This window comes from Protopterus annectens, chromosome 11.part0 (assembly GCF_019279795.1).
Source record: "Protopterus annectens isolate FY-2018-M chromosome 11.part0, PAN1.0, whole genome shotgun sequence".
Lineage (NCBI taxonomy): Eukaryota > Metazoa > Chordata > Ceratodontiformes > Protopteridae > Protopterus > Protopterus annectens.
Window position 1 is genome coordinate 341,776,750 of NC_056745.1, and position 13,758 is coordinate 341,790,507.

A 13,758-nucleotide genomic window follows, 5' to 3' on the forward strand; every position below is an offset into this window, starting at 1 on the left:
TATATATATATGTGTGTGTGTGTGTGTGTGTGTGTAAATATATATATATATATATATATATATATATATATATATATATATATATATATATATATATATACTTAAATACATTTCCTCTACTGTTGAATGGCAGTGCTGCACAATATGTGTGAGAAAACATCACACATATCTATACACACACACACACACACACATATATATATATATATATATATATATATATATATATATATATATATATACAGTAGCAAGTGGGTGTGAAATGGGCAGTTATGTCTGGTGTGAAATCCATTTTGGGAACACATTTCCCTTGTTTGTGAAGGTGAGACTGGTATGTTGTGGAAGGATAGTAGGTATATTTGGGGAGGTAGTTTGGGTTGGAAGCAGACAAGACAGCATACAGGGGCGGTATATGACACATGTAGTGGGTAAACACCTTGGAAGGGGAGTAGTGTTTGGAAATTGGAAGCCCATGAGCCCCCACATGTAAACAATGGGACCAAGGTCCCCACCCATGGGCAGTCAAAACTGCACCTTCACGGCCCTGAAGGTGCCTGAGGTGGGGGCTGAGCAGGAGGAGCATGTGGACCCTGTAATTGTGTACCGTGGGTCTGAAGGTGGTGTAGCACATCCCCCAAGCCTCTGTGGAGCTCCCTATGCACCAGATCTTGGACCTGACTTCAGCTGACATGATCCCATCTGTGTGTGCGGAACGAATACCATCCCCTGATACCACCTGAAGGTAGTGCAGGACCAGCAGATGATGAGGTCCTGGGGTGGTTCCCAGATGTGCTGTGGCCTGGTAACATGGCCAGATGAGGTGGGAGAGGTTGTTCTGCTGGGAACAGGCTTCCCAAACATGCTATTATGTCACAGTTATAGAACATATGTGGGTAGTAATAGTCCACAAAATCCAGGATTTCGTCTAACAGCATGCATAGATATCCCCATTAACACAAAACACCAGATTTGGAGCAGTCACATTGCAAACAGAACACATGCATATATGGAACCATAGTGGCCCTTACAATGGCATGCAGTTGACATTGTTAGCAACAGGCTGCCAATGATAGTGTTTCATCATGGAACATGACCTGAAACAGATTGCACAATTTGTCGTACAATATGATATATGTCCCAACAGTAGGTTTTCTGTAAACATACTCGTTGAGTTGTGTGTTCAAATTATTGTTGTAGATATGGTGGGGGGAAGACAGAGATGTCAATTAACAACTATTATATCCTTGCAGTATGAGGTTCTTAGACCTTTTTTTTTCTTAATAGGTTCATAGGTAGGTACTAGGCTATCTGCCTGAGGGCATTTATAAGCCTAGCCAGAGTGTGTCAGCTTTTGCCACCCCATTTATTAATCAACTGATCCTCTGTCAAGCAGAGCCAATGAAGTGATCCCAGGGGTGTATTTTCTGTTACCCATCCACTCGTCAAGGTTTCTCTTGAAGAGTGTTAGTGAGGGGCTTTGCCTAATGTAGTTTGGAATTTTGTTCCAAAGCATGGGGAGTCTCTGTGACAGGAATCTATCCCTCCAGCATGTTCTATTTATTGTTGTGGCGAGGCTTAGCTCACTAGAGCGTGTGGCTCGCAGTGACTTGTATTTCTTTAGGTGGAGCATGTCCATCAATTCTGAGTTGGATATGGCTTTGTAAGTCAGGCAGAGATCATCTCTGAGTAAGTGATATGCCACTGAGTACAGCCGGAGCTTTTTCAGTCAGGCTGCATAGGACATATGTTTGAGGCCAGTAATCCTCTTGGTGAGGTACTTTTGTGGTCTCTCCTGTTGTTGAAAGTGTGAGGTACATCCCAAATGGGGCACTGTACTCTATGATGGTTCTGATGATTGAGGAGCAGAGGGGCACTATAACCTCTTTATTTCTAGAAGCAAACCCTTTAGTAATTAGATGGGCCACGTAGAAGGATTTCCTAACTACTTTGGCAATATGATTGTCAAAGGAGAGATTACTATCTACGTGGGTCCCCTGATCTCTTATTACCTCTTCTGTATTAAGGGGGCTGTCACCTATGTGGTAATTCGTGGGTGTTTTGTTTTTCCCAAATGGGATGACTATGCATTTTCTGGCATTTAGCATGAGGCCATGACTTTGACACCAGGTGTCCGTCTCAGTAAGGCCCTTTTGGAGGATGTCAGTGTCAGCCGGAGAGTCAGTTATGGCTCCCAGTTTACAGTCATTGGCAAACTTTAGTTGGCCATAGTCCTCCTCTGTTTGCCTGTACTTCTGAAAAGTATATGCCAAACAGTAGGGGTCCCAGGAGCGAGCCTTGCGGGAAACCACTTGTGACTGGTTTAGAGTCGGACCTGGAGCCCGCTATTCTTACTGTGTGAGTTCTGTCTGCAAGCCAGTTGGCAACCCATCTCATGATGTAGGGATTTATGTTCAGGCTGGTGAGTTTTTCTGTAATACCCAAGTCGGGAATGGTGTTGAAAGCCTTGGTGAGGTCAAGGTAGGCTGTGTGAACAACCTTTCCCTCATCTATGGCCTTGGTGAAGTAGTCACCCAGGTTTAGTATGCATGATCTGCCCTTAACAAAACCGAACTGGGTCGGGTCAAGTGTTTGGAGGTCCCCAAAGTCTTTGTTAATGAGTTCCATGATGATGCGCTCCATAGCCTTGCAGACCAGGCTAGTCAGGCTTATTGGCGCAATAGTTACCAGGGTCAGTTGTGGTCCCTCCTTTGTGGAGTGGAATAACCGTTGTGAGCTATTCTATGGGCATGTAGCCTGTGGAGAGGCTGAGGTTGAACAGCGTGTTTAGATGGGGGGGGTTAGTTTGTTCTGTAGTTCATGTAATCTACCCCCATTGCCACTGTGTTTTTTGCTTTTGAAAGGGCTATTTTCACCTGTGCATCTGTGATTTCCTGGACACTACACTTTTCCGGTATTGTTATGGGCCCTTTTGAGGGTAAGAGGGGGGTGAAGTTTGCACTGAATCTATCTGCCAAGATGTTGGCAATATCAGTAGGTTCAGTATATTTTGTGCTATTTTGCACTAGTTCAGTGCATATCTGCAAGTTGCCACTTAGATTCTTAGCATAGCTAAAGAAGGCTTTATGGTTATCTTTTGAATCCTTGGCCATTTTTCTTTTGAAGTTAGCCTTGGATAATTTTATGAGGGACCTTAGTTTCTTACTGATACTGATCAGGGATGTCTTTACTTCTTGGGATTTGCTTTTTTCTGAACTAGTTTCCTCTTTCTATTGTATAGCCTGTTTATGGCAGGGGTCCACCAGACTGGTTTCCTTCTCTTAGAGGAGTGAGTCTTGGTTTTGCTGGGGATGGCATGATCCATGCATCCTTGTTGGTGCTCATAGAGTGCATTTGTAAAGGTTTTTACATCTTGGGCAGAGTTATCCTTTAGCGTGGGGGGCTGTGACACTTCTTACTGCAGCAAAAGGAAGGTCCCAGCAGCCAAGCACAAGCCCACAAAAAGCCAAGGTATAGTTAGTAGCTAAGTCTACAATACGAACACTTCTTTATTTAAAAACAGCAAACAGCAAACAGCACAAATAATGTAAAGCGCTTTTCATCTCACTGGTAGTGAGACTTCCTCAGACCCTGTGAGGCTGTGAAACTTATCGCCTCTGTCTTAAGTAAGGTGAAGTTTGCTTTAGAAAAGTTTTTTACTGTGGTTTCCTTAGCTGGGTGTGGTGGTGGGATGTGGACATCCAGAGTGATTAGTTTATGGTCTGATCTAACCAGAGATGGGTTGACCTCCGGTGTGGAACACCTGTCGCCCATGCTTGTGATGACCACGTCCAATATGTTTTCACCCCTGGTGGAGGAGTTTACCAGCTGTTCCAGGTCATTTGAGTTAGTGAATTCCAAGAAGCGCTGAGCCTGGGAGTTTGTACTCAAGTAGTTTTCCCAGTTAATGGTAGTGTAATTGAAATCACTCAATATCAGGGTGTTCAGTAGAACCTTCATGTTTTCCAGTGTCTCCAGAAAGGTGGAGTGGTAGTCATGGGTCATGGAAGGTGATTTGTAGCAGGCCACAATTTGCATTGCAGATTTGCCTGATGTTAGTTGCACATGAATGATCTCAGAGGTATCATGCTGCGCTACTAACCTGGAGGTGTACGTATCCTTGATGAATATGGATACACCCCCTCCTTTTGTGTTTCGATCCATGTTCTATGGCTGAAACGTATTGTACGAGCTGCAGCCTGGTAGTGCTGGGGTGCTCTCTGGAGCCTTGAACCAGGTTTCAGTTACTGCACAGATGTCGATGTTCTCCATACTGAGGATATATATATATATATATATATACATATATATATATTTATATATATATATATATATCTGTAAACATATATATATATATATATATATATATATATATATATATATATATATGTGTGTGTGTGTGTGTGTGTGTGTATATGTGTGTGTGTGTATATATATATATATATATATATATATATATATATATATATATATATGTGTGTGTGTGTGTGTGTGTGTGTTTGTGTGTTTGTGTGTGTATGTATATGTATGTATATATATATATATATATATATATATATATGTATATGTGTATATATCTATATATATATATATATATATATATATATATATATATATATATATATATATATATGAATAACATATGTCCATAACATGTAGTGGAGTCATACCTCAGCACCAGTAGTCACAACCTCTTAGTGAAAGGGGATGTCATGTATGTATTGCAGGTATACTTGTAGACTGTTGCTACTGTAACAGGGGTTGTCTTAACAGAAATGTTGTGTGGGAAGTCACATCTGATATTGACATGTACGCCATCAGTCACTGACAGATATAAGATCATCATAGTGCAGTACCACACAAATCACAGTAATGATCCTGTGGAATACAGCAGGGATATGACCAATAAATGTGGACAGTCTGACACATTCTGGTCCGTCCAGAGGTATACACAGAACCCCTTAGTGCAAGACGTGTGGACCAAGTCTGACAAAGTGGATGTTTACAGCCATGTAAATGGGGATATCACGAAAATACTGGAATAGATAAGCTCACACAGTTTATGCATTCACAGACTCCTGTCTGTCCTGACACATAATAACCGGAGGAGCAGAGGTCACAAGCCTACATACTACCCACTAGTCAGTGACATATATCTGTACAGCATACCACTGCTTTGGCAGAAATACACAACAGTTATGGTGGCCCAGAAACAATATATCTGACAAATATCTGGACATAACATCACAGTGGGTAATTACATTGAGCTGCTAGGCATGTCACAAAGCATTGTGCAAACTATAGGCAGACTGCCACAACACTGGCCTACATTTTTTGGGGGGGAATATACATGTACCTGCAAATATAGCAGCCTCTACTGGCATGTAACAGCACAAAGTAACAGACACCTGTGTGAAAGTGCATACCCATAACCAATCTGAACACTGTCACATATGGTAAGCATACTTAATATTACAAAACAGTGTAAGAAACTTCTCTATGTGGAAGATTTTCAGTCCATATATTTCTAGGTAATCACTGTATATTAATCAGATCAGACAATAGTAGTAGAAGTAGCGAACGTAAACTCATCAAGTCAAAAAGTAATAATAGAAAATATATTGTTCTACAGTATTACTAAGTATTCGAAAGTAATCCAAGCAAGGCAGGCAGTCTGTTTCCAGTCGAAAATCCTTTATTAAGTACACAGACTTAGTAATACTGTAGAATTATATATTTTCTATTATTACTTTTTGACTTGACGAGTTTACGTTTGCTACTTCTACTACTATTGTCTGATCTGATTAATATACAGTGATTAACTAGAAATATATGGACTGAAAATCTTCCACACAGAGAAGTTTCTTACACTGTTTTGTTTTTAGACCCACTACACTTTAATGGGTTGTTTTGAGACTTCGGGGATACCACGGAGATTACTTGTTTTTTTTTGTTCATACTTAATATTACAGTATATCGACTGTGTGTACAACACCATCCTCATATTTACCACTCACACACTAACCCTACATATACTGGGCCAATACACAATGTATTCCAATGCATGACTGTGCTATGGGACATGTGTCGGTCTGGCCCTACAAACATGTACGCCAATAGGGTACCATGCAATATCGCATAGAACAGGACCAAGAACAATTACATCTACCACAATCTGTACACAAGCTAAGGTACATATTCACAATACACTCTCTGTCGGCAATCCCCATACCTACACAGACCTCACTACTGTACACACTACAGCAGAATGTCCAGGGTTTGTTCTCAAATATAAGGCCTACTATACATAACATATCTAGAAGTCTGATATGTCACTGGCTTGTTATCAGGTATGATGTCAGTAAATAATGATGTACCGAACATATGCACCACGTACTGCATGACATATGTACAAAGGTTGACAGAGTTGTGGCTGGAGGCAAAAACACAGGGCCAATATTGATATGTTGCTGTGATAAACTCAGACATTTACTGGTGTAACAGGGTTTGTTGTGACATATGTCTTCTGAGGGATATGAAGTCAGTAACTCACATGGATGTCGCCGTGTACTGCCTGCTATCCTCAGAGTATGCTACTGCATTTCTAAAGATAGGAAATGTGTGAGTAACACAACACATGTAAGACTGCAAACACTGGCCAGTCTGCAGATAGCTCTACAGGTGAGAGTTTCCTCAACACCATAACACTGTCATGACAGATATTAAATCATGTAGAACAGCCATATCCACACAAACCCTGTTAAACCAACATTACTTCAAAATGTAGAAGAGCAAGACTTACATTCTATCCTCATATCTGGAACATCCCCTTCCTGTTTGTTTGCCTGTCTCCACAGTGTATGTTGTAAGAGGTATTTCCATCTACCCTCTGTGATGCTGTTTGTCAAACACCCACATGAAGTCCTGCTGACAGTGAAGGAAAAGGGCTAGCACCCACATGAAGTGCTTAGTTATAGGAGTGTGTTTCCATGCAATTGGCTATAGGAATGATACCACAGCTGATCCATGTGCAATCAGCTTGTGGGGGACTGCAATTCATGCACAGGCCATCAGCTGATCATGAGCATTACTTACAAAACCCAAGCTGCTGCCTAAGCAAAGGAGATGTACTTTTCCACATCCACCAGAGAGGTAGTGAGACAAACAGAGACAAAGTAAGAAAGGAAGGGAGTAAGAGAGTAAGACCCACGCATGTTTGTGTATGATCCATGGGTGGAGAGTGGTATCTGGGCATTATGACGGTTGCCTATATTGTGTACTAACCCATACTGTAATTGCACATGGCTGTACACATTTATGGCTGAGGATTGTTGACAAGAATCTCTACAATGTTTGGAAAATGTTAAACACAGAAATCTGATCTCACCATGATGTAGTCAAATAAAAAGCTGAATTCCAAGTAGTAATCCAAAAAACGATTAGTAGCCGTGATGGTAGTTTAAGAATCTTCTTTAATAAGAACACAGTGGGTAAAGGTAGCGTACGTGGTCACAGCCACGCTTCTTCAGACAATGAAAAACCCCACACACAGTACTTAAATAGTGCAACAATTAAGGACCAAACCCTTTGTAATTAAATGCATCAATTATTATTTAAAACGGCACTGTCAACAAATAGTAAAACTTCATTCAAAGTGTGTACTTATAAAAACAACTAATAGGACTGATAAACAGTTCAAAGTAAAATCTGCATATATAGATGTTTATAAAACATAGTATATAAATGACAAATCATAAGTTATTCAGAAACTAAGCTTTCACACTCTTGCAGTTTCTGAATAACTTATGATTTGTCATTTATATACTATGTTTTATAAACATCTATATATGCAGATTTTACTTTGAACTGTTTATCAGCCCTATTAGTTGTTTTTATAAGTACACACTTTGAATGAAGTTTTACTATTTGTTGACAGTGCCGTTTTAAATAATAATTGATGCATTTAATTACAAAGGGTTTGGTCCTTAATTGTTGCACTATTTAAGTACTGTGTGGGGTTTTTCATTGTCTGAAGAAGCGTGGCTGTGACCACGCGAAAGCGCTTACCTTTACCCACTGTGTTCTTATTAAAGAAGATTCTTAAACTACCATCTCGGCTACTAATCGTTTTTTGGATTACTACTTGGAATTCAGCTTTTTATTTGACTACATCGTGGTGAGATCAGATTTCTGTGTTTAACATTGGACTCTATTTGTGTTATCTGATCTCTTGAAGTTGCAGTTACCTCTTGTGTTTTTTTAATGTTTGGAAAATGTTGGCCTTGTAATATTGGCAATGGAACATGTAGCTCCTCAATATAATGATGTGGCAAAATCCACACTGTAATGGACCCTGTCATTACACAATCACCCCAACAGGACACAGATAACATACACACAAACACACACTTACCAGTACTGAGTTTCAACCCCCTACCTGATTATGTATTGCTATTACAGTGTTATGCAGTTATTGCATGTGCCACAGAGCTTACATGTTGGAGAGCTGTCTAAAGGTATCTTTGAAGGTGAGTGACATCAGCAACAGCGATAAAGGAATGATAAGGGAAGTGTAGTACATGTGACTGTCCACAAAAGCAGGTATCAAGGAAGACACAACCACACTCTCTCAGGGAATCACGCATATTATCACAGTTGGCAGGGTCAGGATTAGAACTCTTACTTAATTAGTTTGCTACATTACAGTATTACACAGTTATCACATGCATCATAGAGCTTATCACGCTGATATATGCCCAAAGTGTTATTTCAAGGTGACTGACATCAGAAGGCGTGCTACAGTAGGGCAATGGGAGGTATAGTGAGTGTGAATGGCTTTAAAATCATTAATCTCCACCCACAGTCACATACACACACACACACACACACACACACACACACACACACACACACACACACACACACACACACACACACGCCTGCCAGTACCGACATGCATGGGTTCATTGCTTCACAGGTGTGTAGTAGTTGACTGTGCCAGAAGACTGTACAAGGCTAGGCAAAGGGTATATCTTGGCATCAGGCCACATGACAATGGTCTCCAGTGTGGCTCAGTGATGTAGTCCCTGGATTGTCCCACACAGGTGGGTATTGTATTCACCATCCACTCATCTGGATTACTATTGTGGGTGGCCAGTGCTGTGCAATGCTTGCCATGTATGTGATCTATATTCCATAACATGGACAGTGTCTGTGTTTTGCGCATGTCCCACATGCATGTTCTGTGATGTGTGGAAGTATACTTGGGGTCTCTGGGGCATGTTGTGTGGACAGATTGTTATCATCTGATGTGGTATTCCTGACCTCATGTGGTGAGACCTGGCTATGGAACTGAGTTCATGCCTGCATCTACATTGACAGCATGATACAGGTATTCAGTGGAGTTAGTGGCATCTGTCCATACAGGGCATGTGTATAAGGCATGGTAGTCTCTTTGTGGGTTACATTTGCAGACTCTACAGTTGTTGCAGGTGTCCAGTGGGGAACATAACAAAGGACCACTGTAAGCAATTATTTGCCTGTTGTAGGGATGTAACAGGGTGCCTTGTCCTTTTACTTGCTGGATAACACACACTCAGTCAAGAGATGATACACATCACAGTACAGTCTGATGCCAGTGGCAGTGTTGTGGTCAACAGGCATGTAGTCCACTGCAATCACATCGTGGTTACTATCTGTAGGCAATGTGCAGGGAACTACCAATATAGTGGTTGTTGCCAAGCCAAGTGTGTTTGTGTATGAGACATGGCTGGAGAGTGTTCTCTGAGTAATACAAGGGTTGCCTATATAGGTTCATAGGTTCATAGGTTCATACTAGGCTATCTGCCCAAGGGCATTTATAAGCCTAGCCCATAGTTATTTGGCTTTCGCCACCCCTTTAGTTTGAATAAAACTATGCCTATTATTTTGCTGTGCCTCTGTCAAGCAGTGACACTGAAGTAATCCCTGGGGTATATCTGCGATCCCCCATCCATTGGTGAAGATTCCTCTTGAACAAGGCCAACGAGGTGCTCTGCCTCACATGTACCGGGATTTTGTTCCACAGCATAGGGAGTCTCTGGGTGATGAATCTGTCCCTCCAGCACGTTCTATTAATAACCGTGTCAAGGTTTAAGTCTCCCGCCCTTGTGGTTCTGAGGGATCTAGATTTTTTGAGGTGAAGCAAATATTGTTCACTTATCCATAATGTCACATGTAAGGTTATAGATTGTCTACACCAGCATCTCTGCTGTTTGACATCTGCTGTCAAGTGGACATTGTTACATATAGTAAGTTGTCAATATAATAATTTATCAAACCCCCTCCTATAATGCATCCTGTCATTACACAATCACAGCAACCTCCACACAGGATACTGATGATACACACACACACACACACACACACACACACACACACACACACACACACACACACACACACACACACACACTTGCCATTTCTGGTATTCAAATCCCTACTTAGCTATGTATTACTACTACACTGTACTGCATTTATCACACGTGCAACGGAGCTTATTGGATGGATGTTGTCCCAAGGTACTTCTGAGGTGAGAAACATCACCAGCCCTTGTAAATACTGACATTGGGTGAGGTAGTGGGTAAGAAATCCCAAAAATAATTCTACCCTAATCACACATTTACAAGGGGTGAGGTTCAAACCTTTATCTAACAACCTTTACAGACCATTATGGTTACACATTTACCACATGCACCACTGACCTGACATGGTACAGGCTTCACAACAGATACTTGTAAGGTGGATGATATCTGCAGGACTGCTAAAGTCAGGCTCTGAGATGTGTACTGGCTTTAAATAGGAACAAAATCTTTGAGGTACACACACAAACACTTGCCACAGATGAGATTCAAACCCATAGCTATAAAATTTTTGCTACAATATTGTTTTGCATTTATGGCACACACCACAGAGCTTATAAGGCTAGTCCTTCTCCAAAGGCATATTTCAAGGTAGATGACATCAACAGGCTTGCTAAAGTAGGGCAATGGGAGGTGTAGTGACTGTGAATGGCCTCAAAAGCATTACTCTCTCTACACACACACACACACACACACACACACACACACACACACACACACACACACACACACACACACACAGATATATAGGAGTTTTTTTTTGTTTATACAGAAGAAGAAAAGCAGGTGTGAGACAGAGGAGAGAGATTATATTGAATATTAGCAGGTTGGGTAAAAAACTTTATCATTAAGAATTAGAAAAGGAAAAAAAAAGAGAGAAGCAACAATGGGAACTTAGCTGCAAGACAAGAAAATAAATGAGAACTATAACTTGGGAGACGTGGTTGAAAATTAGGAACAACTGTGGATCAGTAATGCAATACTGCTGATTAGGAAGGGAAAGAGTGATCATCACAAACTGGCAAAATTATAGGTGGAGTCAGTATAGGACTCAGATTTGTACTCATAATAGGTAGGAGCAAAGAATGAGGGAAGGACAAGCAAAGAAAATATAAAGAAAAGGAGACAATCTGCAGTAATTATTATTATGTGCTTACTATTAGTTAACCAGGTTGGCACACTGGTCCAAGGGCCCTTTTCAGGAACAGTTTAGGATAAAAGACAACAAAGATGTGATCAATATTTACAACAAAATTCAAGAACAGACAAAAACAATTAAAATGGACAAAATATATTAACAGGAAACTGGTTTGAAAAAATATATAGAGACATCCACCTATGTCTCTAAACTATGCCACACATGCATAAGAATTAAATCAGTGAAAAAGTCTCTGCCTCTTTAAGATGGTGAAAAAAAAACTAGTAAGAATTACTTGCTTAATCCTAGCAGGTCTACCAATACTAAGCATGTAAAAAATTAAATGTGACCTACCTTGCTTGCTGCCCTTGGTATTTAATAAGTTAGGGTGTTCTTAAAAGCCGTTGTGGGGCCCTCTTTAAAACATCTGATTTTTTCTAATCTGTAGCAAACACTGTTTTGTTCAGGCAAAGAAGAAGGAAGACCAGGAGCTTGTTGTGGTTAAAATTCTTTATTTTTAAAGTGAAATTTAAAAAGAATCATTTAAATTTTACTTTACAAGTAAATCATTTTAACTACAATGGTCTCCCAGCCTTCCTTCTTCTTTGCCTGAACAAAGCAATGCATTTTTTGCTCCAGATTCACATACCAGATGTTTTGAAGAGGGACCCACAATGGCTTTTAAGAACACCCTAACCTACTAAATACCAAGGGGAGCAAGTGAGGTAGATGTCATGTAATTTTTTACATGCTTAGTATTTCAACACACACATAAGAAGGAAAACCTACCCAGTTATTAAAAATCTCAATTAATACAGAGATACAAAAATGTTATTTAAAGATATTAAGACATTTCAACTATACTAATTATTAAGAACACCACACTATGGCTAAGAACATTTTTAAACATCAGTAGAATTATTATAAAAGATGATGAAAAAGTTGTGGACATGGAAGACGTTAAAGCTTACTTTCAGATGTATGTGAAAGGTGATTATATATTTTGAAGAACAAAATAGATAAGCTATGCTTTTTTTCTGCTGCCCTTGTCCCAACACATAGCACACTTGCCTTTGGTACTGGAAGAGAAGATTACTGTGGGTTCTATTTTCACACCAGATACTTGGATTATTTTTCAAATACTGACACTGCAGTGTCCACCTTCAGATGAAAGATTAAACTGAGGACTTATTTGCCTGAATTGGTGGTAGCACAGATGGATGTAAAAGATCCCATGGCACTTATCACAAAAAAAAAAAAAAAAAACAGTAGGGGATGTTCTCCAATGACCTGGACAAATTTCCCCTAGTCTATATGAATACCACTTTGGGGTGCATGAAAAGAGGGTAATCTGGCCTAACAGGACCAGTTTGGTTAACAATAAATAAATAAAGGCAAATATGCCATATTTGCTTACAGTTAGCAGAATAAAACTTTCTAGTTCATCACTCTTTGTGTTACCATGACTAATTTGTAAATTAAGAAAATAAAATAAAATGGTGCATTTGCAGATGTTTGCTTCTTTACCACAGAGATGGGGAAAGCCTGTTCTAAATATAAAATAGTTTGGCAGTGAAATACAGATGGGCTTGTTTTCCAGCTGCCTCCTAAATGAATGCCATACAACTGTGCTATTGTCTTTGCATATTATTGATTTAATTACCTGGAAGTTGGTGTTATTGGCTGAACCTGGTTAATTCTGGTACAACAGGGAAGTTCTTAAACAAGTTTCTTTCATAGCTGGATGTCTTAAGTAGTCCAGATTTTGGCAGCTTTAACAAGGCTGCAGTAGTTCTAAGAAAGCTGATTGGATCATTTCAACAAGAACGTCTTGTGGTATAAATAATTCAACAGCTGAGGAATCCCTGTGGCTGAATGATTTTTCTTTGAATAAATCTTATTCTGTAGAACATTATTTCATGAATGTCAGTTCTTTCTGTGAAAATAGTTACTGAATGATTTTTTTTTCAAAGAAACAGAACGTGTTTCATTTCACATTATTCTGTGAATCACAGCAACTGGAATGCAGCAAATGAACTGGGTGGAATATTACTGGTAGAATGCCACATTCTATACAGCAGACACAAGCCATGTTAGACTAGGCAGGATGCCATAAACTGCTGAAATAGACGGTAGTACCAGACATTAAACTGTCTGTGGCACATGAGTTAATGCACCCACTTTTTAGGGTGATGAGCATTGTTCCTGGAATCTCTGCCAGGG